Source organism: Martes martes (assembly GCF_963455335.1).
Source record: "Martes martes genome assembly, chromosome: 3".
NCBI classification, from domain to species: domain Eukaryota; kingdom Metazoa; phylum Chordata; class Mammalia; order Carnivora; family Mustelidae; genus Martes; species Martes martes.
In genome coordinates, this window is record NC_137890.1 from 154712249 (window position 1) to 154738784 (window position 26536).

Below are 26536 nucleotides of genomic sequence, written 5' to 3' on the forward strand. Positions count from 1 at the left end.
ATGCTTGGCAGCCTCTTCTCCCCGGCCCCCCCGCTGTCTTCGGCTGGGAGGCTGTGCCGTCCACTATCCTAGAACACTGTGCGGCGCCGTCTCCTTCCTGCAGGATCGCGGGCCCTGGACAGGGCTCCACGCTGGCTGGTGCTGGCGGACAGAGCTGCAAACGGGCCTCGGTCCTTTCACTGGAAACCCTCATGCAGCCCCCACCTGCCCTGGAGTCCCCGCGGTGGCCCTCCGTGTACCACCCCTGGAAGTCCCTCCCTCCTACAAGCTCAGACACTGTTCCCACTGGGGTTGGCAGTGAAGCCACATGGAGACCCAGGTCCTAACGGTGCTTTCCTGTGTGTGTGTGTCTCATCGGGCAGCTTTTTAACTACTGACCGCTTGGTGGCCTCCCACATACGAGACTACCTTCTCCTTTCTCTCTGGGCTGGCCTTTGAGGGTGTCAGGGGTCTCCTGAGGCCCCCATGAAGGCCCACCTGCCTTCACAGATACTTCCTCCTCCGCCTGCCCAGAGTGCCAGTGTCCCCACTGCCCGTCTCTGTCCTTCTGCTCTTGTCTCTTGGGGCAGTCTGCTTAAGGAGGCCAGCCAGAGCTAGACCACTCCAAGCAATGGGGTGCCCAAACTCATGTCTCCCACACAGCTGCCTCCCACGGCCACTCAGGAAGGCAACACGCTGGCCTCCTCTCCCTGCACCCAGGTGGGCCTGCCCCGCACCCCTGCATCCCCATCCTGGCAAAGGGCACCGCCCAGAAATCACCCACGCTAGATTCCCCCTCCCCCGCAACCAGGCGGTTCTCTAGGTGGAACAGAAGACTGTCTCTGGAAAGCACTGATTCTCAACCTTGGGTTCCTGCCACCTGGGGCCCTGGGCAGGTTTTGCTGTGGGGATGTTCTATGCCTTGTGCAACGGCTGGCAGCCTCCCAGCCTCTACCCGCTAGACGCCAGCAGCAGCCCCAACCCCAGCTATGAACCCCGGTAATGTGTCCAGACACTGTCGCGTGTCCCCAATCCAGCATTGCTGTAAAGGGACAGACCTTCCGGCCTTTGTGGGCCTGTCTACAGCCACCTGTCAGCTCCGTCGCGCGCCCCCCCTCCCCCCGCCAACACAGCGCAGACACCGAACAGGTGGGCACATGTGGGTTCCAATAAAACCTTCCTTACAAAAACAGGGTGCACGCAGGGTTTGGTCTCCCCATTCCAGGGCCACACTTTGTTGGTTACTGCTCTAGACTTGACCGGCTCCCCGGCCAGCTCCCTCTCCTTCCCCTGCTGCTGGCCTGCCTTCAGTCACTCCCCACATCTCACCTGGAACTCCTCAACCCCAACTGCCTGCAGTCTGGCCCCCCACTTGATTTCTTGGGTATGGGTTCACTTTGGCCCCAGAAAAGCAGAGATCACGTCAATTCTCACCAGGAAGCTTGTATCACTAGGCAGGCCCCGTGAAAAAAGCCTTAATAACAAATTTAAATCTCTAAAGCAGGTTCGATGAGTAGAGATGATGGAACTGATTTGGAGAACCAACTCATCCCAGGACACACAGACTTTGCATGGTACCCCAAACCTTCACCTTCAGCCGTGATGGCACGCACGCCATTTGTTGCTGTCACTGCCCCTGCCCAGAGCCCTCCCCCACTGCCTCTCTGTCTCTGCCCTTCTCTGGCCCCCAGGGCACAGTCACAGGATGGAGGGGTGATCCTGGAAGCCTCAGGGAGCAGAAATCCAGATTTATGGCCCTCAGGGGCCAAGCAGAGTGAGGTGAGCCCGGAGGGCAGAGACTGCTGGTCCTGAGCCTCCTATAGGACTGGCTGCCTTCACCCCACACTTTCCTTTCTGGAATGTTTTAGTATCACACTTAAAACCCATCAAAAATAAAAGGGAATATGCATTATTTCCCATAAAAATGCTACTCTGCAGATTTCTGAATGACCTATTCTTTACCAAAACCTGAGGATGTTAGACAGGATATGGCCCAAAGCAGCAAGTAGCCCTTCTGAGGTTTCCTTGGACACAGCCATCTCCAAAGAAAAAAAGAAAAGGAAAGGAAAGGGGAGGAAAAAGGAAGAGGAGGACAAAAACGTTTGGGCATGAAGCGGGAAGAGACAAAGGAGGGGAAGTCCAAGGCCACAGGGCGCACCTGCTGTCCTGCTTCCTTCTGCACCTGCACCCTGGGTGGGAAGAGCTGGTGCCCAGTGCGCTCCCCGTACAGAGAGGACAGCAGCATCCTCTTGTCTCCTCCATCTGGCCAGGCCAGGACGGGCTTAGTGCCTGGTGCCAGGGGAGACCTGGACAGCTGCAGGGGCTCTGCCTGCTCCCTGCCCCCCAGGAGTCACACCTCCACTGCCAAGGACATGGCGATACAACCTTGGGAGGCCCGGTGTAGCCGCATAATGGAAGCTAAGTGCTTGGACACGTGGGGACCCTGTGGCGGTGCATCGTTCCGAAAGCCAACAGGTTCTGGCTCCCCCTACTCCCTTCCCGCCCTCACCACGTTTGGCCAGTAAGATGTGTGTTCAACCTGCAGAATCTGGTTGTCAGGAGGGCTCGGCAAACACCTGTGGCTTCTGAGGGGTCCTCCAAAAGGCGGAGATAGGTTAAATGTAACCCAAGGCGGCTGGCTACAGCAGGGACCCCCCATCAAGCAGGGTCTGTGAAACCAGGTTCCTGGGCCCTGCCCTCGTGTTTCACGGGTGGGGACAGAATGAGCTGTCACTCTAGAGTCCTGCCAGGAAGGGGACGGTGTGTTCAGATCAGAATCATTTGAGGGGACTGTCATCAAGAGGCAATTAGGTCAAGTCCTGGGTCTTGGAGGTTTAGTAAATACTCGGGACTGGCATGGGAGCTGGGTGCGGGGCTGGAATCCAAAGCCAAGGGTCTCTCCAAGAGCCGGGAGACCAGGGAAGACAGCTCTTAGTATTTTAGTTAGAACATCAAAACAGAATGAGTCTTAGCGCTACAGGCAATCACCAAAAGGCAACAATGGTCCAGTGCCCATGAACGGAGAAACAGACCAATAAAACATGTCTAGCCATACACACAATGGAGTCTTCCTCTCAATAAAAAGGAGGACACTCTGACCCATGCCACACCGTGGACGGCCCCCAAAAACATCATGGAAAATGCAAAAGATGGTCACAAAAAGTCACATTACCGTATGGTTCCAGAACAGACACATCAAAAGAGACTGACAGCAGGTTAGTGGCTGCCGGCAGCCGGAGGCAGGGACGATGTCGAGTGATGGCAAAGAGGTCTCTTATTGGGTCAAATGTTTTGGAACCAGACAGACGGGGTAGCTGCACAGCTTTGTGATTCTACTGAATACCGTGGAATCGGGACACTTTAAAACATGCCCATCAGAAAACCGCTTGGGGCTAAAATGTGTGCACAAAACACCTGGAAAACAAAACTTCAGCAAAACTCTGGTATACACAGAGACATACCTTAGTTATAATCTGCAACAACCCACTAAAGGACAAAAGGAACGAACATGCGGTTAGGAAAGGAAAGGAAGCATCAGAGGAAAAGCGGGCGAAGCAGCAGCCGCGGACAGGAGGCAGGCGCCAATGAAGAGCCTGGAGCACGTGTCCCGCCGTAGCAGTGACCCCGCACGGGGACCGGCTGGGACCACCTTGGGTGCTTTTTAGGACTCTAAAGACCCAGCTCCAACTCGCTAAGCAAAAACAGGAACAGACTCCCACAAGCAAGCTGAGCGAGGCCAGGGGTGTGCGTGCACTCAATGCCTCCCCGCTGGCAGCTGAGCCCCATCCCTGCGGGTCCAGCTCCACCCACAGACGCGCTTCTGCACAACGTGGGAGCCAGAGCCCGCAGCCAGAGCCAGGAAGGCATCACATGCCGGCAACTGCAGCTCCCGTTCCCATCTTACAGATAGGCAAACCGAGGCACAACAGAGGGTCGCTTAGGGCAGCTGCATCGCTGTTAGCCACACAAACAGACGTCTCCAGAGTCCAGGCCACACCCCTCCAGAGCCCCACTGGTCAAGTGGGAGCAAAAGGGTCCCCCTGAGAGGGCCCCATTCTGCACAGCCAGGGTGCGCTCACCAAGGCATTTGCTTTTTTCACGTGAGATCAATGAACCGGATGCCTGGCCTCTGAGGCTTGCGTCTGCAGAACCGAAGCCTATCTCCGAGTCTAGTGTTTGGGGGCCAGACCCTGGCCAGAAGAGACTGTCTGGATCACCCTGGCTCAGTCTCACTGGAGGACGGCAAAGTGGGGGTGCTGCCCATCCATAGGGCCCCTTGCTATGCACCCCCGCAGGCCCATCCAGGGTCACTCTGACGCCCACTCACACGTGGTACCCTGAAACACTTCCATGGCGACTTGGCATCCCCAGGTGGGCAACTAATTTCTTGTGGCTTATACCCAAACCTGCCACCCGACAAATATTTAGGACCTGGCAGACAGAGGCCTGATTCTGAAGTTACATGAAATCCCTCCAAAATCAAGTGATCCAAACCCGATGGGAATCCCGTAAGCAACGCTCCTGTCAAGCCCATCCAGGTGCCTCTGGCCTCTGCTACAGTTGGGCGACTTCTGCTGATGGACAATTCTAGAACCCGGCTTAGCTTTCCACCAGCTGACTGCAGATCTCCCGCTATGGGGCCCTGTGTGCCAAGTCAAAAGCTTCCGTCTGGCCACGATTCTAATCACTGTCCAGCTTCTCAGAGGCACGAAGCTCCCTTACCTGTATGATGAAATTAGTTAATTAATATCTGGCTTACCCTGCCGTCCCCTGAGCAGATCACGAACAAATCTGGAGAGAGCTTTGCAAACTGTAAAGTGCTGTGCAAAATTTACGTGAAACGAAGCTACAGAGGAGCTCTTCAAACACCGCACAGTTAACATTTCTCCCCCTGGTTTCCTCTTTGCCTGATCTGACTTGGGCCCCAGGACCTTGTGCACTACTCATTAAAAAACCAGCATCCTTTGAAAGCCAATTCATTAACTCCTCTTTAAGACCTCAACACCGGGGGCGCCTGGGTGGCTCAGTGGGTTAAAGCCTCTGCCTTCGGCTCAAGTCATGATCCCAGGGTCCTGGGATCGAGCCCCACATCGGGCTCTCTTCTCCATGGAGAGCCTGCTTTCTCCTCTCTCTGCCTGTCTCTCTGCCTACTTGTGAACTCTGTCTGTCAAATAAATAAATAAAATCTTTAAAAAAAAAAAAAAAAGACCTCAACACCGCATGGTCTCAATGACTTGGGAGGCTCCGTGAACGGCCTGGTCGTAATGTGGACGCTGCCCTTAACCTGGACGCTAGGTTCCCATTAACCACCAGCAGAGAGCCTTCGGTGATCAGGGGTTGTTCTGAGTAAGACTGAGTTCAACCACAATCCAAAGAATTTCCGTAAGCCAAGTCTTCCTCAATCTGTAAATCAACAAATTTAATATCTAGATCTAACAAAAAGCAAAAGAATTAACAAACAGATGAAGGAAAGAAGAGATTTAACTGGTTTCTGTCCAGTTCGACGTTGGTTTCATCTGACGACTCCAGCCCCGTGGAGACACTCGGCGCCCCTGTTGGACCCTAGCCCTGCTCCTCTTACCTCCCACTTATCCCCAAGCCTGTCTTCGGTCTTCTTCCAAGTCAGGAGCTGTTGCCTTTTTCAAGGGTGCAGATACTTTCAGAAATGCAGTAAGGTTGAAAGGTTTTCTCTGCAGAAAACCACCTGTGCCCCTGAAGTTCTGTGGCAGGCCCTCTAGAAGGACCATGCTAGGAGGCCACCGACCCCGGGTAAACACCCGCTTGTTTCTTTTTTTTTTTTTTTTTTTTTTAAGATTTTATTTATTTATTTGAAAGAGATCACAAGTAGGCAGAGAGGCAGGCAGGGGGGAGGGGGGAGGAGGCTCCCTGCTGAGCAGAGAGCCCCATGTGGGGCTCGATCCCAGGACCCTGAGATCATGACCTAAGCCAAAGGCAGAGGCTTAACCCACTGAGCCACCAGGCACCCTGACCTGCTTGTCATAAAAATGATGTTCAACAGAACAAGGCCCAAAACAGAGAGTGGGCGCGACTGGAGGACGCCGCAGGCCGACGAAGCACTCATCGGTGATCATTAATTTTGCCAACAGCTGAAGGCAGAGAGGGGGCTGCACACTCCAGCTCCCACAGGAACAGCGAGGATAAACAGGATTTAGGTGATGACAAGGAAGAAAGGAAAAAGGATCAAGTTGTGTTTACTGAGCAGAGTCCAGGGCAGCCCAGGGGTGGATGGGAGTGGGGACCGGGATCCCCATTCACATGCAAACCAGGGCGACCGCACACAGCTCAGGTGCTGAGCACAGCAGACCCTCACCAGAGGCGGAGGGCAGAGAGGGTGTACCCTGCCTGCTGGGACAGCGGAGGGCCAGGTTGTAAAGGGAAGACACTGTGATCTCAGGAAGACACTGAGCTAGGACAGACATGGGCTTTTTTTTTTTTTTTTTTTTTTTTAAATCTCTGCTTCCTCTTCTGCCAAATGCAAAGCTTTCCCCACTGTGGGCAGAGCGGAAAGGAGGTTCCAGGAGCATCACAAGTGGAACTCTCGACCTGCATCTATCTGCCTGATGGTGATGGGAGCCTACAAAACAGGACCAGAGCATGCCAGGAAGACCCAGATGGGCCCTCCGCTCGGCCCTCCCGAAGGCCTGCTGCTCACCTCTTAGAAGGAGGGGCCCCACATCATTCACTCTGGCCAATGGGTCATATTAATCTCTTTTCTGACCTCTGGGAGCACCACGATGGCGAGAGGTGAGAAAGGCAAGGTTCTGGACTTGCCCAAAGTGACAGGTGGTGCCAAATCCCAAAGGAAGGAGGTGGGGAGGAGAGGGCAGGAAGTAAGAAGGGAAGGAGGGAAAGGAAACTGCATATAAGCCCAGGTGAGAAGAGCACGGGTCATCTCCTCGCGGGCCCAGGAGGACGAGCAGTGGTCACTGCCAGGCCCAGGGACGCCCCCACGGCCCTGCACGCTCCCCCTGAGGAATCACCAATGGACGCCCCTACAGGGGAGCCAATCCACAGCCCGCCTGCTGACCCAACCACTGAGGACTGGCTCAAAGGCTGAGCTGGCTGAAGCCACTTCTGAGTGCTGGCAGCTGGGAAATGCAAAAGCGGCCCAGAGGCAGGTCTCGCCGTAGACAGCTGTGCACTGGCAGGCGGCCATCCCTGGGCCCGGTGCACGCTGGTGAGCAGCACGGGCCAGGTGAGGGGGCAGGCGCACAGGTGTGGAGAGAAATGAGGGGAGCGCACACGGGACATGCAATTCCTGAAAAGCAGCTTCATGCCTCAAATCCTGCTTCCCGGGTCCCCCGTGGCCCGCAGTGCTTGGTCTGGACCCTTCCAGTCACCCTCCTGTTCCGCTTGAGCAAGTCTGAGAGCGTATTTAATTCCTTTTCATCTTTAAGAACTTTCTAGACACTGGTTCCATTTTTACAAACAAGGAAACCAAAGAAATTAATTTATGCAAAATGCTCACGGACTCCTCACTGAAATCCTAACTGAAATCCATCTACACTTAGAAAAGAGGAACGTGCTCACAGAGACACTTTTATGACCCCAGAATAAAATGCATTCATTCTGCCCTTCCCAAAGCCCCCTGGGCTTTAAGTAATGAATAAAGGAGAAAACTCAAGCCAGAGAGATAGGGAAATGAGGGGTTTTCTGATTAGACTGGGGAGTTCTTTGTAATCTGAGTGAGTTTCAGCGAGAGATTGGGAGGCTCTTGAAATAAACAATGGTGGAGTCGTCACTCACACCTTTATCTCCAAACCAAGTATGTTAAACATTTCTCATCTGTCCTCAAGACTTCCCCGCGAAGGAGGCTGAAGAGGGCGGGCTAACACACAAGGCTTTTAAGAACGCAGCAGCTGCCGTTCTGAGTGTCACTCAGCGCCTGGAGGGAGGCTCGGCTTTCTCATCTGTCCACATTCCCCGGGTTCCACGGAGCCGGCTCATGACCTCACTTGGAATCAACCGCTCTCTTTACTGAGCGAGGCAGCACTGAGGGGAGACATCGGCAGGCAGAGGTTTTGAAAGAAGCAGAGCCGTATCTCAGGTTCAAGGCCTGGCTGGGGGGCAGCCCTCTGGGACAATGTGAGGTCAGACCTTGCCCCTGGGGGTGTCTTGCAGGCCTCAGCACGTGCAGGATCGCAGTACCCTGGGGGCATCTGGCCAGGGACAATCCCAGCAGGCCTGGGCGTCCATGCCAGACTGAGCTGAGCCGCTCCGTCTTGACAGCAGGATCTCCCACCACACGGACTGGAGCCTAGTTCCATCCTCAAAAGTCACAGCTTAGTAGCTGCCAGGGGATGGGGGCAGGGTGATGGGAATAATTACTTCACGGGTACAGGGGATTCTTCTGGGGCGTGGCTAAGCACCGCCGTGAGCGGAAGGCACACCATTCCAGGAAACAGCACACTTTAAAATGGTTCCCTGGATATTATGTGAACTTCACCTTGAAACGAAACAAAACCCCCAAAACCCCAGCCCATCAGAAACGTCTGGAGATCCCTGGACTGAAAAGTAGCCCCTGAGAAGAAGACCCCTTTGGTGCTTCTCCACATAGTCCAGGCCGAGGGTGCCTGGCCAGAGTGGGCCCTACCCAGAGAGAGAAGAGGGGTCCAGGTAGCTAAAGGGTAACTTACTTTAAGATTGACTCATTCTTAAATTGTATCCTTGACTTTCAGGCAAATGGACAGTTCTAGGAGAAAAAGTTGGTTTCACCTCTAAAAATTAGCAAGATGGCTCACATTCATGGCTTGTCATTTGTTTTTATTGGGCCAGCACGGGACTGGGGACCCCTACCTGCATGAGGCACGTGTCTTCCCAGGACCAGATAAGGCGGGGTGGGCCAGGAAGGGGTGGCTTAGGGAATGAGCCTCACCTCTTATCTGTAAAATGGGCAGGACAGGGGCCTCCTCCAGGGCTCGAGCAAACAAAACAGGGAAGGGCGGCTGGCTGAAGCCTTCCTAGGCACTGGCAGAAGCGTGGGAACGAGCTGCAGCCTCCCCTGGAGGAGGAACCGGGCTCTGTCCTTGGCTGGCACGCTCCCTGAGGAGCTGAGGCCAAGCTCTGGTATCTGCCGGTCACAGTCATTCACACAGGTCTTAAAGTGAAGAGAAAGGCAGGGCTCATCTCTGCTCCCTCACTTGGTCCACCATCTGGAGACGCAGCCTCGGAGCAGGTGTTTTAATGAACGATTTCTGATGGAAGTAACAAGGGAATCACTAACAGGCTGAGACTTGCTGGAAGGACACGGAAAATCGCACAATCAGGCAGCAGAACTCCGGACGTACACCCTGAAACCCCGGGAAGCCCCACCTCACAGTGAGCCTGAGGTAAATCGGATCTCAAGTATTACAGAGGCACAGAGAAAACTGCGTTTATGTTCGCGGGGGGGGGGGGGGGGACGCACAAAAATTGGCTGCATGTATCACGATGCCTTTTTTTGACCACGGCCAGTCGATGAGTTCTCTAAATGCTGTAGGACACAGGACACACGTCCACTCTCCTAAAATCTCAGCCCGATGGCACACCTGCCACCCCCCCCCAGAACAGACAAAAGTGAGCCTCCCAGGCTCCCAGGAGCCCTTTATGCCAAGATGGAGACAAGAGGCACCACTAAGGGGCACCTCCAGGTAGAGGGCCCCATCCAACCAACCTGCTTCGTCTTCCCAGACATCTTGCTGCCCCTAAGGACCCTGGTTCAGTGCCAGAGAAAGCAAGCCACATAAATACAGCTCAGGTTACTGCTGGAGCAGGTGAGGGGTCCTGGGCAGAGGCCCCAGGAACCTCCACCGGCCTTATCTGGGGCGGGGAGGGGGTGGGCCTGCACTCGCCAAGCTGCACCCTAAATCGAAACCCAGAGGGGAGACCACGTGGGGGGTCAGATAGCGAGTATGTTGTACAACCCACTGGTGTCGGTCAAGTTTATCTAGAGAAAAGAGCCGAGCCACGTATCTGCTGGCTGATTTCAGAAATCCTGGCATTCCGGCTGGTGCCAGGCCAAAAGAATGCGAGGAATCTGGATGCCTTACACTGGGTTTCCCCGCAACCCAAACAGACCACAGCCTCCAGGGCAAGGGGCTGTACTTATAAGGCAAGGGCAGAAGTATTTTAAGTCCTGAGACCTCAGTGTGGAGAAGCCTGACCCTGGGACCACAGAGCTCCCGAATTCCTCACATCACTACTGAAAAGGCCCCAGGCGTGTAACGTGCAGGCATCCCCAACATTCTTTCTGTCCAAAAGCAGATACTGGAAAACAATGAGACCTGATAGAAAAGGTGGGGAGAGAAGAGCTTTGGAACAAAATCCAGTCATCCATCCCAAGTCGAACAAAGGATGCGGAAGACGTAAGGAAAAACCTGGAATGATCCAGGTGGCTCCCCATTTTACTTGGAAGGATTTTTGTTATTCCAGCGTGATAGGGAAGGAGGCAGCCTCTGAGCGGCTCCCCGTGAACTGCCTCTTCCACCCAGTGTACACAGAGGATCCATTGAATTCTACCCGATCCTTTCGCCTGGTAAGGGCACAGAAGGCTCTTCATCCCCAGAAGGCTGTGTAGAGGCCCCCACTGCGGTGACTGTTCTATCACTGCCCAAGGGAGAAAGAATCCAGAGCCGCTAACATCCCACCTCTGGGTGAAATGAGACGGGGACCATAGTGATCCTGGGATCAGTGAGCCCTGGACAGACTTGTCCCATCACCACACTGTACACCTGAAACTAACATAATGTTGCATGTCAACTGCGCTTTAATAATAACAGTTAAGAAGAAGAAGAAGAAGAAAAGATCAGCCAAGAAAATACTCAAGGACGTTCTTTGAGGACACCACTCACTCTTTCCCGGCTGCAGCAGCATGCCCGGTCTGCCATTGTTTCCAGGCCCGACGCCCGCCCCAAGTCCCGGCGTAGGCGAGCCATAACCACGGCCACACGGAACTCTCTCAACTTGCACGTCGTCATTGGTGGCCACTGTTTGGGAGCTCATAACCTCTTCTGTTGTAAGACTAACTCCTCTGTGCAAACAGGAAAGGGACGGCCAACTCCGGATCTGCCCCATGGCTGTCAGGGCAGAGAACAAGCTGTCCGTCTGGCTTCTGGTAGAGCCAGATGTTCCCTGGGTGGCACCAGAAAGGGAAGTCCCTGGTGCCATCTGACCTTCCCAGGTTGGGGAAACTGAGAGCTGACAAGGATGTGAAGACAGAGTCGTGAGGGAGACGTCTGCAGAGCTGTAAAAGGCCAAGAAGCTTCTGGAAGTGACTCCTCCCTCAGGAACTGCCGTGCAGGCATACGGGGCCCATCTCCCCACAGGGGTCCCTGCACCCTGGCCACGACACAGTGGCCTCCACACAGCAGGTGGGGACAGCTGCTCCTCCAACACCCAGGCTGCACAGCTTACCTCCGACAGGCCACCCGCTTCCTGACGTCAGAGTGCAAGTCCCAGGACCTGGCCTCCCGTCCACAGGAGGCAGATGCTGCAAGACAGAAGAGGAATGTGGGATTCAGAGCCTCGGTCAGCGACACCTCGCGACGGCACTTCCCCTCTTCCACGTCTAGGGTGAACTATGCCCTCAGCCATGTTCACACGGTAAGGTGGGGACAGTGGTGGGTGCTGCAATGTGGCCCCGGGTGCACCTTCCATCCCTGCTGCAGGAGCAAGGCCAGCAGAAGGAGGGGCCAGGCCTGGAACGGGCCCCTGGAGACCCTCCCACCCTCTCCCTTCCTCCCCTCCCCTCCCTTCCCAGACAGTGCGCAGGGGTGAGAAGCTGCCCCCTCCGGGCTCCCTGCTGCTGAGAACAGGAGGCAGGGCCTCCTGTGGGGCCTCAGAGGCCGGCCCTGGCCTTTCAGGGATGCAGACCCCAAGCATGCGCCCCCAGAGAACCTCTCACACAGACCTGTATCGCAGCCTGCGACAAGGCTATTTTTATTTGCCATTTTTTAAATCTGTTACTTGCTATTTTTTAAAATTTTTTTATTTACTATTTTTATCGGCTCTTTTGCTATCTTCCCCCAGGGCTATGTCCCCCCTCACCTGCGGTCACTTCTGCTGCAGAACCTGGCCATTCGACAGAATCATCTCATGGCTGAACCCCAGAGACGCACCCCAGTCTTCCCGCCAGCAGCAGGGCTTCCTCCTCACACGACACACGGTCACTCAGGAGCAGCTTCCAGTCCCACTCAACCAATGGGACACCACACAGCCCATATCTGCGAAGGATCCCTTACACCAGGATGGCACGACGGAGGGGTGAGACTGACAGTCACCATGGGGGACTCCCCCTGAGCCACGGCCTCCTGGGCCCAGTCACATGGTGAAATGTGAGGCTGAAATTGCATCCTGGACGCCCTCCCCAAATCAGGGGCACTGCGCCTGCGACATTCCGGCCCCCTTCCCTGAGAACCGACGGCAGGTACAGACCCTCTTCCGAACGGGTATCTCCCGTGCGACGGCAAGAGCACTGGGGCAGCTGGCTGGTTTTCAGAACGCTGGTCCCCCGACCCCCCCCCCCGGGGCTTCAACAGTAAAATGGACTCCAGATGTAGAGCAAGGTGTGCACATAGGAAAAGAAATCAACCGAAGCCAAGAGAAAAATGCATCATGGACACAGTTAATCTCTAGACAGACAGAACTTGGCACAAGCGACATCCAAAATCGCAAAGGCAAAGGGAAGAGCTCCATCAAAGTCAACCAACGCTACGCAAAAGGCAACGATGTGAGAACGTTTATTCAAACACGACAAAAAATTTAGATCCCAAAGGAGACAGAAAAATGCGGGCTGAGGACGGGATGTTCAAGACGTGGGGAACAAGATACTGCCGTCCAGCCGGCGTGCTGACTGTGGACATGTCTGCCTCGCTACCCGCGGGTCCGAGGAAGACTCGTGGAACTCTCAAATGTTCGTCCGGACACTCGCGGCACTCGGAAGATGGATGCCACTTGAGAGCTCTCCTCGTGTTAAAAAGGGGGAAACGTGCTGAAAAGGGACAGGAGGCGGTGACAGTATTAGCAGACGTGGCTTCTCAGCAGGGGGTTGGGGGGGCTTCTGTGTCCTGTCTCTTCTCTTGCTGATCTGTTCCACAGTGAGTAGAACATGACGTAGAGCACTTCTTTTTTTCTGATTGTTAGAAGTCATCCCTCCCGTCACAACACCAGCCTATATAAAACTGGGGTGCCTCCTTTCCTATCCCCACCCCTCCCCCAAATCTTGGCTGGGGTCATGGGAATCTCTCGCCGCGTTCTGTCCGGGTGCCAGCTCTGCTGGGCCTTGCTCCCCTGCTCTGTTCTGTGTGTGGGGGCCCCCCACACCAGGCCAGGTGGTCGGGAAGCTGGAAAGCCCCAAGTTCCCTGGAGGAGCACCCCCACCCCCGTCCTGTGCTCCCTGCCTCAGCCTCCTGCACCCCAGGCTGCCCAAAGCCTCTCTTGCAGCCACAAAATACACGTTTGCTGAGAAACTGCAGACCGCTACGTCATCGGAACCACAAAAAGTTGCCAGATTTTTTCTTTACGAAGAGCTAACCACAACACTCGTATTCCCTGTTGCTTTAAGGGCTGAGTCACTTAGCATTTTGAGGGAAGGGCCTTGCAAGCTCTCTGGGGCTTGCCATTTGCTTCTTCCAAAGGATCAGTTAGGTAGAGAGTTTAATTTCATCCCGTGAGTCTCTGGCAGGTTCCCCAGGCTAGGGGTGACTGGGTCAACTCTTACCTCATACCTAATATTGGAGGACCCAATGTTGCCCAACAAGCTGACTCAGAGACGGTCATGCTGGACTTTGGGCAGGTACGGGAGTGCGGGGGCATGGGCACACAAGTGTACACACACACACACACACACGGAACCCTTTGGCAACTTGGTGCTGGGAGCTCAGGGAGGGAAGGGGATCTGGCTGTGAATGGTCCCACCAGTGAGGTCCGGGGGAATGGATTACGTGGACAGGACCCGCTGGTCCCTCTCCAACCTCCTAGCTCCGTGGTCGACCTCCGAACGCCCTACGTTTCTGCACAAAGACCAGCGCTCCTGAGAGGCAAGCGGGCAAGATCTCTGGACCAAGCACTGCTGTCCCCAGGGAGTGGCCATACACCTGTGTGGGCTCCCCAGTCCCCAAGGCCCCCAGAAGAAACCACAGGACTTCATGTGGTTTTATCAAGTTGGCATCAAGTCCCAAGTCTAGAAGATGCCCAACTCCCTGATTTTGTGTCATGAAACATCAGTGCTGTCATAGACAAAGTGGACAAGAACCACCAAACTGTCAAAAAGCAATGCGGAGAACACAAAACTCTGTTGTCTTTGGGAGTCTCTGAACACACCGTGTCTTCACCCACAGCCCAATGTCCTGTCTGTCTGCCAGTAGCTGTTTTACCAGCTTCCAGTTTCAGCTGAAGACACAGACATGGAGGGTTTACCCTACCTGAGGAGGTCTGGAAATCTGGGGGCATAAACAGTAAGAGGCTCATGACATTTTGACGGGAAACTATATTCATACAAAGACAGAGGTGACAGCTTTGTCCTATGTTATCACTGCAGGACAGTCACCAACAAGACACTCAACCAGGCTTTCCACATTCCCCGTTAATACATGGAACTATGCTCCCCCAAATTCCTATGTTGGAGTCCTGCCCTAACCCCCAGGACCTCAGAATGTGACCATATTTGGAAATAGGGTCTTTACTGAGGTAACGGAATTAAAATGAGGTCCTCAGGGTGGGTCCTGCTCCTACGGGATAGGTGTCTTTAAAAAGGGGGAAATTTGGAGGTGCACATGCGCGCACACACACACAGAGGTACACCACGTGAGAACAAAGAGATCGGAGTGAACATCACAAAAAGCCAGCAAATCACCAAAAGTAGGAGAGACTCACAGAGAAGATGCTCCCTCATAGCCTCAGAAAAGAACCAGCCTTGCCAACGCTCGATCTTAGACTTCAGCCTCCACACCACGAGACAACACATTCCTGGTGCTCACGCCGCCCAGCGCGTCCTTCGCTAAGGCAGCCCTAGGAAACCATTACGCTGTATCTGCAAAGTGGGAAAAGGAATTCTCACAATCCCGACCATCTCAGGGGCTGCTGTGGGGATGACAGGGTTTTTTTAAGGTTTCCAAGCCACCATGATGGACATGTATGGCTCCATCAGCCAAAGGATCGCTCGTACCCCATGTCAGCCAATCTCTGGCGTCTCTCCATGGCAGGAACGGGTTCTCCCTCATCCCTAAAACTTATGCCGCAAGGCACCAAAGTAGTAGACCAAGAGCAGAAGGCAGAACCAGACAAATTCTTGTCCTCCACCGGAGGCAAACTTCGGCCCCAGGGCCAAATCTAGGGCATCATCTGTCTTTGCACCGCCCAGGAACAAAGAATGTTTTTGTATTTTTAAAAATAGTGGGGGTGGAAGATGAAAATAAGAGTATTCTGGGACATGAATATTATATGAAATTCCAATTACAGTGTCCGTAAGTCAGGTTGCGGTGAAGAGAGCCATGCCCATCGCGTATACAGAGCTGGAAACATTCCGTCCCACCTTCTACCGGGAGAGTCTGCTGACCATTTCTGTATGAGCCTTACTTATACAATGGGGCAAAAAGGGCCAGGCCATGGTCGGCTCAGGGTGAAAGGAAGTGGACATGTACCCACAGGTGCCTGCTTAAATGCCAGCCACGCTGAGAGGAGGCAGGGAGGAGGGAAAGAAGAGAACGGGCATCGTGGCTCGAAACAGACAGATAATGGCCCCAAAGACAAATTCGGTCAGCTCACACGGCTATCTAGAGCTGCTATCCCTGACCTCAGCCAGGGAGGCAAGCCCCCGCCCCTAAAAGCAGCTGAGCACCATGAGCCTCAGAACAAAGTGGGTGACAAAAATTGGGCATTCATCCTTTCTGATGGTCACGTAATAGTCCACTGCACATATGGGCCATCTGAGGGGGAGATGAAGCATGAGAGAGAGACTGTGCACAAACAAACTGAGGGTTTTAGAGGGGAGGTGGTTGGGGGGGCTAAGTGAGCCCGATGGTGGGTATTAAGGAGGGCACGTATTGCATGGAGCACTGGGTGTGGTGCATGAACAATGAACCTTGGAACACTGAAAAAATACAATAAAATATAATTAAAAAAAAAAAAAAAAGGAAGAACAAAGTGGGATCTCCTGGCCTGACTTTGGCCCATGTTCTTCATTGTTATGAGAGGAAATCAGTCCCCTTTAAGAGCGCCAATTAATAAAACTAAAATACATAAATATGTAAGTAACACTCCGGTAGACTGGCAATGGCCTTTACGTCCCACGTGATCAAAATCCACACATACAACGCCGTGAACGGGAAGCCTGTTCAGGCAAGTGGGGGATGAATACCACCAAGGGAAAGTGTCTGAAATCTCACCTAACTTAGGTGGTGACATTTTCTTACCCAGAACGCAGAGCTGGTCCCCTGATGCGTCCCCTAAATGCACAGCACTTGGAATTTTACAGAATATGTGATTCACAGAATATGGGCTCTTTTCTCCACTCCTGCAGGAGAGTATTAAGCACAAAGGAAAAGGGGGGATTGAGACAAACAACCAGACACCGCACTGATTTATGTACATGTCTCTCCATTCACACTCCCGGCCTGTGGGCTCCTACGGGGCCACCGACGCAGGAGCGAGCCGGTGGTCATCAGGACTGAGTGTGGCCAGCTGGCCTTCCTCCCTGCGTGGAGGCTCTTGTGTCTGTGCGTGTGACAGAAGGACTCGGTGCTACCCGTCCCCTTTCTGTCTCAGACACATGGGCTCCCACACCTGTGGCCAGACGGGGCTTCTCCTCCTCCTCTGGGTCTCTACCCCATCTGGCCACAGCCGGTGAGCCCTGTTCTGGAAAACTCTATGTATTTAATCATCACAGAAACAAACGGCCACGCGTGACACAGGTGTGGCTTTCACAGCAACCCAGCAGACCACTTCGCAGACTCGACTGAGGCGAATCGCTTAAGAACGGGCTGCCAAAGGCTTTCCAAACCTTCAAGGAAAAATTAACAAGCTGGACACAGACGCCTTCACCAGGGTCTTTGTGTTGTTCGTCGACTTCAAGGAGGAAATCAGGGGGCTGCGCTGTCAGACTCACACTCAGAAGAGACCTCCACCCGACAGAAGATTCTCGGACATGGCTTTTGGCATTTAAAAAAAGCAAAGTTTTCGGGCGCCTGGGGGGCTCAGTGGGTTGGGCCTCTGACTCTTGACTTCCGCTCAGGTCCCGATCTCAAGGTTGTGGGATGGAGCCCCGGGTCGGGCTCAGCGGGGAGTCTGCTTGTCCCTCTCCCTCTGCTCCTCCCACCCCAAATGAATAAATAAATAAAATCTTAAAAAAAAAAAAAAAGGAACGTTATTCTTCTTCCAGGATTTGAGTAACTTTTCCAACTAGCTGGGCGGTCACTTAACGACGTTCGCAATCTGACCCAGATCTCGAGCCTGGGCTTCCCCAGCGAGATAGGAAGTTTAAGTCCAGTGTCCGGACAATGAAGGAGGGCTGTCCAAGGGCGGCATCCTGGCTTTTGATTCTTTTTGATTCTAACTTTGCCCATGGATAAATAGGTGATGGCTCCAGGCAGGGACCTGCGTCTGCGAGTGGGCCGTGCGGCAGGATGCAGCCAGGTGAACGGAGGAATTCTGTGCGTTTGCATTTCAGCTCTGCCCTTCATGAGCTCAGGGGCCTTGGTTAAAAGGCCTAACTTAAGTCTGGGCCTTGGTGTCCTCAATGTAAAACCAGGCTCTCCACACCATGCAACAGTCTATCCAATTAGACTTTTCTTTTTCTGCTTTGGAACGTGAAAGACCAAATACTTAATGCCAACTGCGTAGAAGCCCCACAAAATGCCTGGGGAAGAAACACAAGGTTGAGAACCTCCTAACTGCCAACACTGGCGACAGGTGGTGGTTATCCCCGCATGGGCCGGACTCATGGAGGCCTCAAAGTCACAGCTGGCTGGGATCCACGCCTCCCCGCCCCCGCACCGCCCCGAGGCCAGCCTGAGAGCCTGCTCTTGCTCCCGGGCGATGGCAATGCTCCTGGTCCCTGGGCCACACTTTTATGAGAACCACTGGTACAACGTATGATGGTTGATACTGTACTTTCCCACCTGGCCTCTTGGCTGTTTCCCACAGTGACACTGGGAGGTGGGCAAGCAGGTATCGCTGTGACCATTTCTGAGACGAGACAACAGAGACTGGACACTTTCGACCACGATCTGAGATCAGGAAGTGGACAGCCGGAGTCACCAGGCAGGGAGCTGGGCCAGCACCCGTAACTGATACACAGAGTAACACTCAAACGTGAAGTAAACAGAGAAGACAAAGCAGGTTGCCCTAAGACCGATGTCTCTGAGTGAGAACATAAGATATCAGACTGGGCCCCAATGTCACCCTTCCTTCCTTTACTCCTTCTTCCGAGACATAAATTATAAAACCTCCCAAGGCTTTTGAAGGAGGAGGAAATTAAACATCCTGCCTGCACCAGGCAAAGGGAGTTCAGGTGTGAGTCTTGGGAGACGGTGCAAAGTCAAGAGCTCTCCCCCACACCCCTGCCACCCCCGCCAACAAATGCTGAGAAGGCTGAAAATATTTCAGATGACTTGGTGGGTAGAAGACTCAGACCCTGTTAGGACGGGGACTGGAGTCCTGGCTCTATCTGAACGCTGTGCTGAATGCTCTACTCAGTGGCGGGCAGGGTGGGGAGTCACCCCGCCTGGGCACGAGTACTGGTTGCTTTCGTCCAGAGCCCCACGGCCACCTCCTCCCTCGGAGTGCCCTCCTTTCCCCCACTCTGTTGGCTCCACCTCAGCCAGGGCCACCAGCCATGTGACCTCTCAGATGCTCCTTCCTGGGGTCAAATTTTCACCCTGGCAACCTGTCACCTGGGCAACAGTTCAAGAGGCAAGAGAGGGAGACCCACAGCTGGAGCCTCCAGGGTCAGCTTTTCCAACTGATTCCAGTTCCCTTTCACGCCTGACTCATCCCCAACTAAGGCCTTGGGAAGCCCCCCGCTCCCCCACTGAGCTTTGTTAAAGGGCTGTTCGGTGGAGGGAAGGCCCCCCTCCACCCCGGCAGCCTCACTGCTGGACAGTGTGGTAATATTCCCTGTTTAGAAAACCCAGCCAGAGCGGCAGTGCAAAGGGCAGAATGCTTACTTTCTAAGAGCATGAAATGATTCATTATTCATTCATCTGGCTCTGTATCACAGACCACTCCCCTCCCCCCGCCTCAGAGAACAAGCCATACCTGCAAAGCATATACAGAAACTGGGTCAGAGACAGAGTCGCTGGGACACACACTTTCTGAAGCCCGAGACCTGAATAAAGTAATAAGGGGGCCATTCTGTATTTTTAAATATTTATCCAAAATGAATCTGCAGTTCCTAAATCTCTTTGGTGAGATAAGCACAATGTTATCCAGAAATGCAAAGCAGTCCCCAACCTCAGGGAATATCCTACTTTTTTAACCAAGACGTTTTAAAAATTGCAATCTTCAAAAAAAAAAGTTATGAAAACCTTGCAAACTCAAAACGCCACTGGAGTGGTGTGCACCTCGGGAAACATTTCCAAGGACAGCCGCAGGGCTGGGGGACGCCCCCTCCTCCTGGGTCCCCTCAGCTCCCAGCTACATGGACGCATGGAATCGGGTCCTGGGCAGAACGCAGCAGGCCAGGTGGTTATTATGGACCCTGAAAGGTGGGTTCTGTCTGCCATCTCTCACTACCCAACAAAGCCATCTGCCCCGAACCGTCTCTCCGAATGATGAATGACGGCTCTGGATGTTTACTTAGGCTTGCCTTCATCCTAAGCAACCAAAAATGAAGCACGGAAGGTGAATGACTAAATACACAGCCCGAGCTTCCGTGGCCACTGCCCATTCGAGTCGGGGGACAGGAGGTTAGAGTGTCCACGGGCCACTCTGTTGTCATCTCACAAACCCCCACTGGGCCTCTGCTGCTCATAAAGCACAGAGAGGACAGCAAGGGAAGTCAGAAACTCAGGTCCTGCCTTCTGGAACTGGAAGGGAGAGTAAAGCAGGGTGGGAACTCATGCCTGGAAACGGAAGACAATAAGGGACAGAACGCTAGTCTGAGCGCAGAATGGGGTGCAAGGGCTCTAGGTCAGGAAGGCACCGGCCAGCAGGTGCCCAGGGAGGACACCAGGTGCATGGGGGACGCCGAGTCCCCCATGGGTGGGCGGCCCGTTGTCTTCACGCACCTTCATGGCCACGCAGGTCTGAACTTTCTCCGACCATCCTCAGAACACCGTCTGCCACACCGATGGTGGGCAGTCATTACGTCAGACCTTGCTGGCCGTCTCAGCCCTTGCTGGATGGGGCTGAAATTGCGGCCTTTCTCATTCCCCAGGAACAGTCGCCACACACTCCCCAGGCCAGCCCTGGGGTCAGTGCCCCAGCCTCCTACCCTCCGGAGGGACAGATCTACAGCATATTCACACGGCTCCTCAGGACAGTCCCTGGCACAAGGGAGCCCCAGCGTGACGGTGATCCTGAGCTCAGAAACTCACCCTGCGCCTGCTTTCCCCACCCTTGGCTCCTGGCTCCCCACTCCTCCTTCCAGGGACCAGTTCCCTGCCCACACCAGAACCCAAGTCCTTACATCAGGCTCTGCATTCAGAGGGCAAAGCAGTACAAATGGATTCACAAATGTGAAACTGGCCGCTGAGCACTGGGCCTTTTGGCCAAGGCACAGACACAGCTGGGTGATAGGAATGAGCAGGTGCCGTCGGCTCCGGTCCAAGCCAGTGGGCTATTCTAAGTGTCAGAAATTCTTAGTTTAGAAAGCCAAATAAATATTTTGTTCCATTAATTAGATACATTGGCGCCTGAGTGGCATCTGACTCTTGATTTCGTCTCCAGTCATAATTCCGGGGTTGTGGGATAGAGTCCCGTGGCGGGCTCTGTGCTAAGCATGGAGCCTGCTTGAGAGTCTCCCTCCCTCTCTAGCTCCCTGCTTGCTCACAGGAGCTCTCTCTCCAAAATAATAATAATAATGAGATACATTCACACTCTCCTAAACTGGAGAAAAGCAAAGGGTATTCACACTCCAACTGACATTTTATATTCAAAATAAACACGTCTGCCGTGGCTCACGCCCAGGCTGAAGGCCAAGGCCATCCGAGCTCAGGATGCCCAAGGAGTTCCTGACCCTAGGCTGGGCCTGGACCCGGTTCAGGCCCCGGGGTCACAGGCCACTTGTCAGCAAGAAAGCCCGCCACAGCCTTCTGAAGGTGCCAGGAGCTATGGCCTTCGGTCCCCCTGCATTCGGGGTTCTGCTCAATGTCTCCTCAACCCCTCGCACGAACCTGGTGGCCCGAGACACCAGCTCATTCTCTTGCAGTCCAGAGGCCAGAAATCTGAAACCAACTTAAAAGTCAAGGCCCTGGCAGGTCTGGTTCCTTCTGGAGGCTCTAAGGAGAGAATCCCCTTCCCCACCTTTTTTAGCTTCTTGTGGCCACCTGTGCTCCTGGCTTGTGGGCCCTCCCTTATCCTCGAAGCCCACCACCCCGATCCCTGTCTCCCTCCTCACAAGGCCCTCCCTGAGGTCAGATCCCTTTGCCTCGCTCTTAAAGTGATACCTGTCATTACATCGTATTTAGGATAATCCAGGGTCATCTCTCCTGAAATGACTCATACCTGCAAAGTCCCTTTTCCATATAAAGTAACATTCACAGCCTAGGACTAAGATGGGAATATCTCGGGGGTGGGGGGGATTATTCAGCCTCCCATATCCCATCCAAACCAGCACACTTTCAGCCCCTAATCCTGCAGCCAACTTCACTTCTCACTCCTGACATTCTGTTGATGGTTTTATTTCCTTTCTCTTCTACTATAAGAAATTGCTCCATGAAGGCCGGGATTTCATCCCATGTAGCTGGGATGCCCGGACACAGGAGGCGCTCGCTCGGATGGCCCTACGGAAGCCCCCGGAGGGATCAGCGTCTGTGTCAAGAACAAACTAACCCGCTCCGTCTGTGGGGGCAGAAACCCGCCTGTCTCTCTCACCACTGTGTCCCAGCCCCAAGACTGCACCTAGCACTTGGTAAGACGTTCCGTTATTAGCACCTGTCACCTGAAGGTTCCTGCCACTTGCAGTCTGATTCTGGAGCAACTCATCAGCTCCCAGGGGATCCCAGCTGCCCTTTTCTTCCACCAAACCTACCCTCCCACCCGCTGCTTCACCTGCTCTTCCCCTGCTCACCCGCCCTGGGGCCTGGGGCCTGGCTTCCCTGAGCCATTTCAAGGCTCTCCCCCATTTGGCCCTAGTCCACCTCCAGCCCCCTAGTACCCACTGCCAACTCCCTTCACCGAGCAGGTCAGCCGCACGAGCCCAAAACTCCAAAACTCCCCAAAACACACATCCTGCCTCCTGCTGCAGGGAATGCCTCCTCAGCCCCCTCCCTGCCCAAGGCCCAGCTCCTACCCACCTCTCCCCCAAAGCCTGTGACTTCAGCTCCTGGCAACACACCCCCATTAGAGGAAGGCACTTCCAGGCCGGCCAGCGTGGGTGAGCTCCTTCCCTCGGTGCGGTGCCGACAGAAGCCAGCCCCGTGCTGGCACTGGGAACTGTCCGCGAACCACAGGGCACAAAACTGGGGAAGAAGCCACAGGTGTGTCCCCAAGTGCCACAAGCCAGCCCGCCCAGAGCAGGCGAGGCCCCTCCTCCCCTGAGAGAGGTCTGGGCACCACGCAAGACCCAGCACAAGGACCGCAAAGAACAGCTGGGGCCGAGGTGGGCATTGGGTCTCCAGAGAAAATACAGGACACCCAGTTAATTTGAATTTGAAACGCAGGACAAATAATTGTATTAGCGTAAGTATGTCTCAGACAGCCAAATATACCTAGGTGTCGTGCGTTTCTATTTGCTAAACCTAGCGGGGCTGTACAAGGGAGGCGCCTCACCTCTGGGGAGGGGTGGGGGGCGGCCTCCCAGGGAGGAGGAGGGGCAATCAGCCACCAAGCCTGCTGTGGTCCACTCCTCCTGGACTTCACTAACGAAGATGGTAACTTCCCACTAAAGGATTAAAAAAAAATGATGAAACATTCTTGTTGGCTAGAGGAAAGGGTTGTTTCAATAATATTTTTCCATTCCCGCATAATCTGCAAGAACTCACAACAAAGCAGCCACTCTCCAACAACAAAGATCGCCATGGAAACCGATCACCTCCATCCCGAAAATCATGACTTCACCTCACATTCCACCAGAAACCAACTACAGACGGTTACCAGAAAAATCCTTGTGCAAACAAACAGAAGCCGACCGCCACTGAATGGCAGGAAATGGAGACGCTTTTTCTAATTTTAACTTTCTCTAGGAATGCACTTGCTCTAAACATGCGGGCACAGTCTCCCCAGACCCGCATTCCGTCAGCAATCACCTCCAGAGCGCAGAGCCAAATGCAGACTGAGAGCGGCTGGCGGGCGCGTCCCCGAGCCCCAGGCCCAGTGCTGACTCACGGATTTCTCCGAACTGAGAGGTGGATGCCAGCTCCTCCAGCAGAAAGTACTCCCAGGCCAGGGGGCGGCCCACAGGAGACCCAGCGGCCAGACTCGCCCCAGGGAGGCAGCGTCCAATAATTACGGTAAACAGGAGCCTCATTTCACAGGGACAGCCAGCGCCACCCAAAGACTGGACCTCAACTGGCCAGAACTGGAACCCTCGAAAGTAATTCTGCAATGGGCCCCCAGCGACAGGATTCAGCATGTGACTTACGGGCACTGTGAAAGTCTGCATGGTCAAGCGGCCAGCGGGGAGACCTGCAGTACTCCAAGCAAGAAAGGCTCGTTTTCCAGAAAATTCAAAGAAATCCTCCAATTCAATAAGGAGAAGGAGTTAAAAACCAGGAAAGAACCTTCACCTTGGAAGCCCCGGGGAGAGCAGATAAACATTAGGTTAGAGCTATCCGTCCAGAAGAAAGCATAAATTAGAACAAATCAGACAGCCTCTCCCTTCCATCAGACCTCCCTCTTCCCAAAACGAAAAGTCCAACCACAGGGAGCAGGGGTGGGGGTGCAGAGCCACCCGTGACAGGCTCCCTGAGGCAGCCACCAACAGCAAGGGCTGTGAACAAGCTCCGGCCCTCGAGGGCGGAGGGAGGAAGTGAACGGAGGTGCGAGCGTACAGGGGAAACTACACTGTAGTAAAAGTCAATGAACTAGAGCGACACCCCGTCCACACAGGTGAACCTCAGGAACACAGTGTGCGGCCAGAAAGGAACTCTCGGAAGATCACGCACTGGGCACCCCGTGCTGCGGAACAAGTAACCACACGTGACATGCCTATTTCACGGTTTCTGTGGGTCGGGGATCCAGATGGGCTTGGCTGGGTCCTCTACTTCAGGCTACAGTCAAGGCCTGAGCCATCCGAAGGCTCGCGTACTTACTGGCAGCTTTCAGGCCCTTGCTGGCTATGGGACCACAGGCCTCAGGTCCTTGCCAAGTGGGACTCTGGGTATGGCATCATGCTTGATCAAAGCAAGCAAGAGACAGAGACTGTCGTCAAGAAGGAAGCTATAATCCTATGTAACCCAACCATGAAGGGACGTCCATCCGTGGGTGAACCCTATCAGAAGTGGGATACCAGGCAGGGGGAGGGATTACGCAAGGGTGTGAACATCAGGTGGGGACCCGTGGGGCCGTATCAGGGTGGGCCACCCACAGACCAGAAAGCCCCGGCTTCCATGTACATGCATGCCACAAGCATGAAAAACGATGGACAATGCTTAAGGACCCAAAATTTACTGGCTATGTGAGGAAACTGTAAAGAGCAGGGGGAAAAAAATCACCAAGTTCAAGTTAGGGGCTACTTAAATGCTTATGCTAGACTGGGTAAAATACACCGGGGGTACGGTAAGAGGACACGGGCACTGGGGGTGGGGGAGGCAGGAATTCAAAGCTGAAGTTCCACTTCTCGGTCTGGGTAGTGGCTATACAAATCTCCCAGGCGTTCGTTGCTTTTGTGATTTTTCTGTTCATTCGCAGAGTGTTCTTCGTAGCGACTCAAGATTTAGGGGACCCCATGGCTAGCCTGCCGGCGCCTCGGGGAAGCGTGAGGAAAGGCGCCCTGCATGCTGCAGCTGCTTCCCATTCACCCTGCCCCACAAACAAAACAGACCAGCTCCCATGGAGAAGCAGGGCCCACTTGGAAATCCTTCTCCCCACTCCTAGCAAACCAAGTTCCAAGGCCTCCAAGCTTTACCTGGAAGCCTTCTCCTCAGGGGCTGGATGATGACTCAGAATTCACCCCACTTCTTCCCCGACTCCCTTCCCTGCAGTTAAAGGTGGGGTCAGAGGGCATGCAGAGTTCAGGCCCCCCATCAGGCCGGGAGCTCTCCTCCAGGGCCCCGAAGTGCCCTGTGCCTGGTGGTAGCGGTGGTGGCAGTGGTGGGTGTTACCTCTTAAGACAACTGAAAACAAGAACCACCCCCGGCTGTGAGCCCCATGGGAGTCACCCAGCCCACATCCTGTTTGGCCACGGCATTGATTCAAGCATGCCAATATTGACGAACAAAGGAACTTTCTACGCAGGCTTGCAGAAGAGAGACATGACGTCTGCGGCAGGGAACCAGCCCAGCCAGAGCTCCCGCTCTGGTCAGCGGGCACAAACGGCCTGAGGGCACGCCAGCGAGGCCTCCGAGGTTTCGGCGGGGGGGGGGGGGCACAAGCAGAGAGCATCTGGTCCCTGAGCCTACGGGCTGAGGGGGAGGGGGGCCTGGTACCCTGCATTGTGCCCGACGCTGCACACCCTCGTCGTAGCAGGCTCCCAAATAGTGGCTGAGTGAACGAAACCCTCTCCAGACGGCCTGAGGAAACACACACTATGAAGGGATCCTCGGAGGGGGGCCAAACAGCCGGCAACAGAGCAACCCCCCCCCGACCCCGCCAAACCATGAGGCCCGTGGCGGTGGCAGCCACCCCGCTCTCCCTCCGGATCCCTGTCCCATGGCCAGGCAACATTCTGAAAGGGAGGAAGGCACACAAAGGAATAAGGACTCTGGAAGTCCAGCCCCCTAAAACCCAGGCCTTCCCTGGGAAACTCCTCCACAAACCGCAGAGCTGCTCCTCCTGGGAAGGGACCAGAAAATGCGTTCTCTCTAATGTATGGTAGGCATGTAGGAATCTGCGCCAGCTTCCTCCATGACCGTACCGGGAATGTTGTAGTTTTTAACTGAAATGTGCCATGAGTTTCAGTTGGGGACGGAGACACATGGACCCAGGTTTGAGAGGCAAAGGGAGGCCAGGGGAAGGACCTTCTGGAGAGCCTGGCCAGCCACAAGGGGGTCCCCGGTGTGGTCAGGATCCTATAAAAGGGGTCCCCCTGGCTCTGGGTCACCTCACGTGAGTCCTCGGGGCACAGGAGAAGGGTGGACCCCAGAGGCCCACAGGTGGCTGGCGCTCCCCTAGCACAGGGCCCATAAGCTCTGGTTCAATGCACGTGAATGTGAACCCACTGGCCGGGAACGCCACCTGCTCCCCCCAACCCCTCCGGGCTGAGGTGCAGACTTGGGACTGTCCAGGCTTCAGGACTGGGTTC

The 26536-nt window shown here is 54.5% G+C and overlaps 1 protein-coding gene across 1 annotated transcript in view; it reads right to left on the reverse strand.

Annotated features, from left to right (window-relative positions):
• SH3BP4 (SH3 domain binding protein 4) overlaps positions 1–26536 on the reverse strand; it is an 82536-nt gene that overhangs the window by 34769 nt on the left and 21231 nt on the right. Inside the window, exon 2 of the mRNA XM_080797855.1 lies at positions 11392–11467. The gene's annotated coding sequence lies outside the window, so the exon portion shown is untranslated. The remainder of the gene's footprint in view (positions 1–11391; positions 11468–26536) is intronic.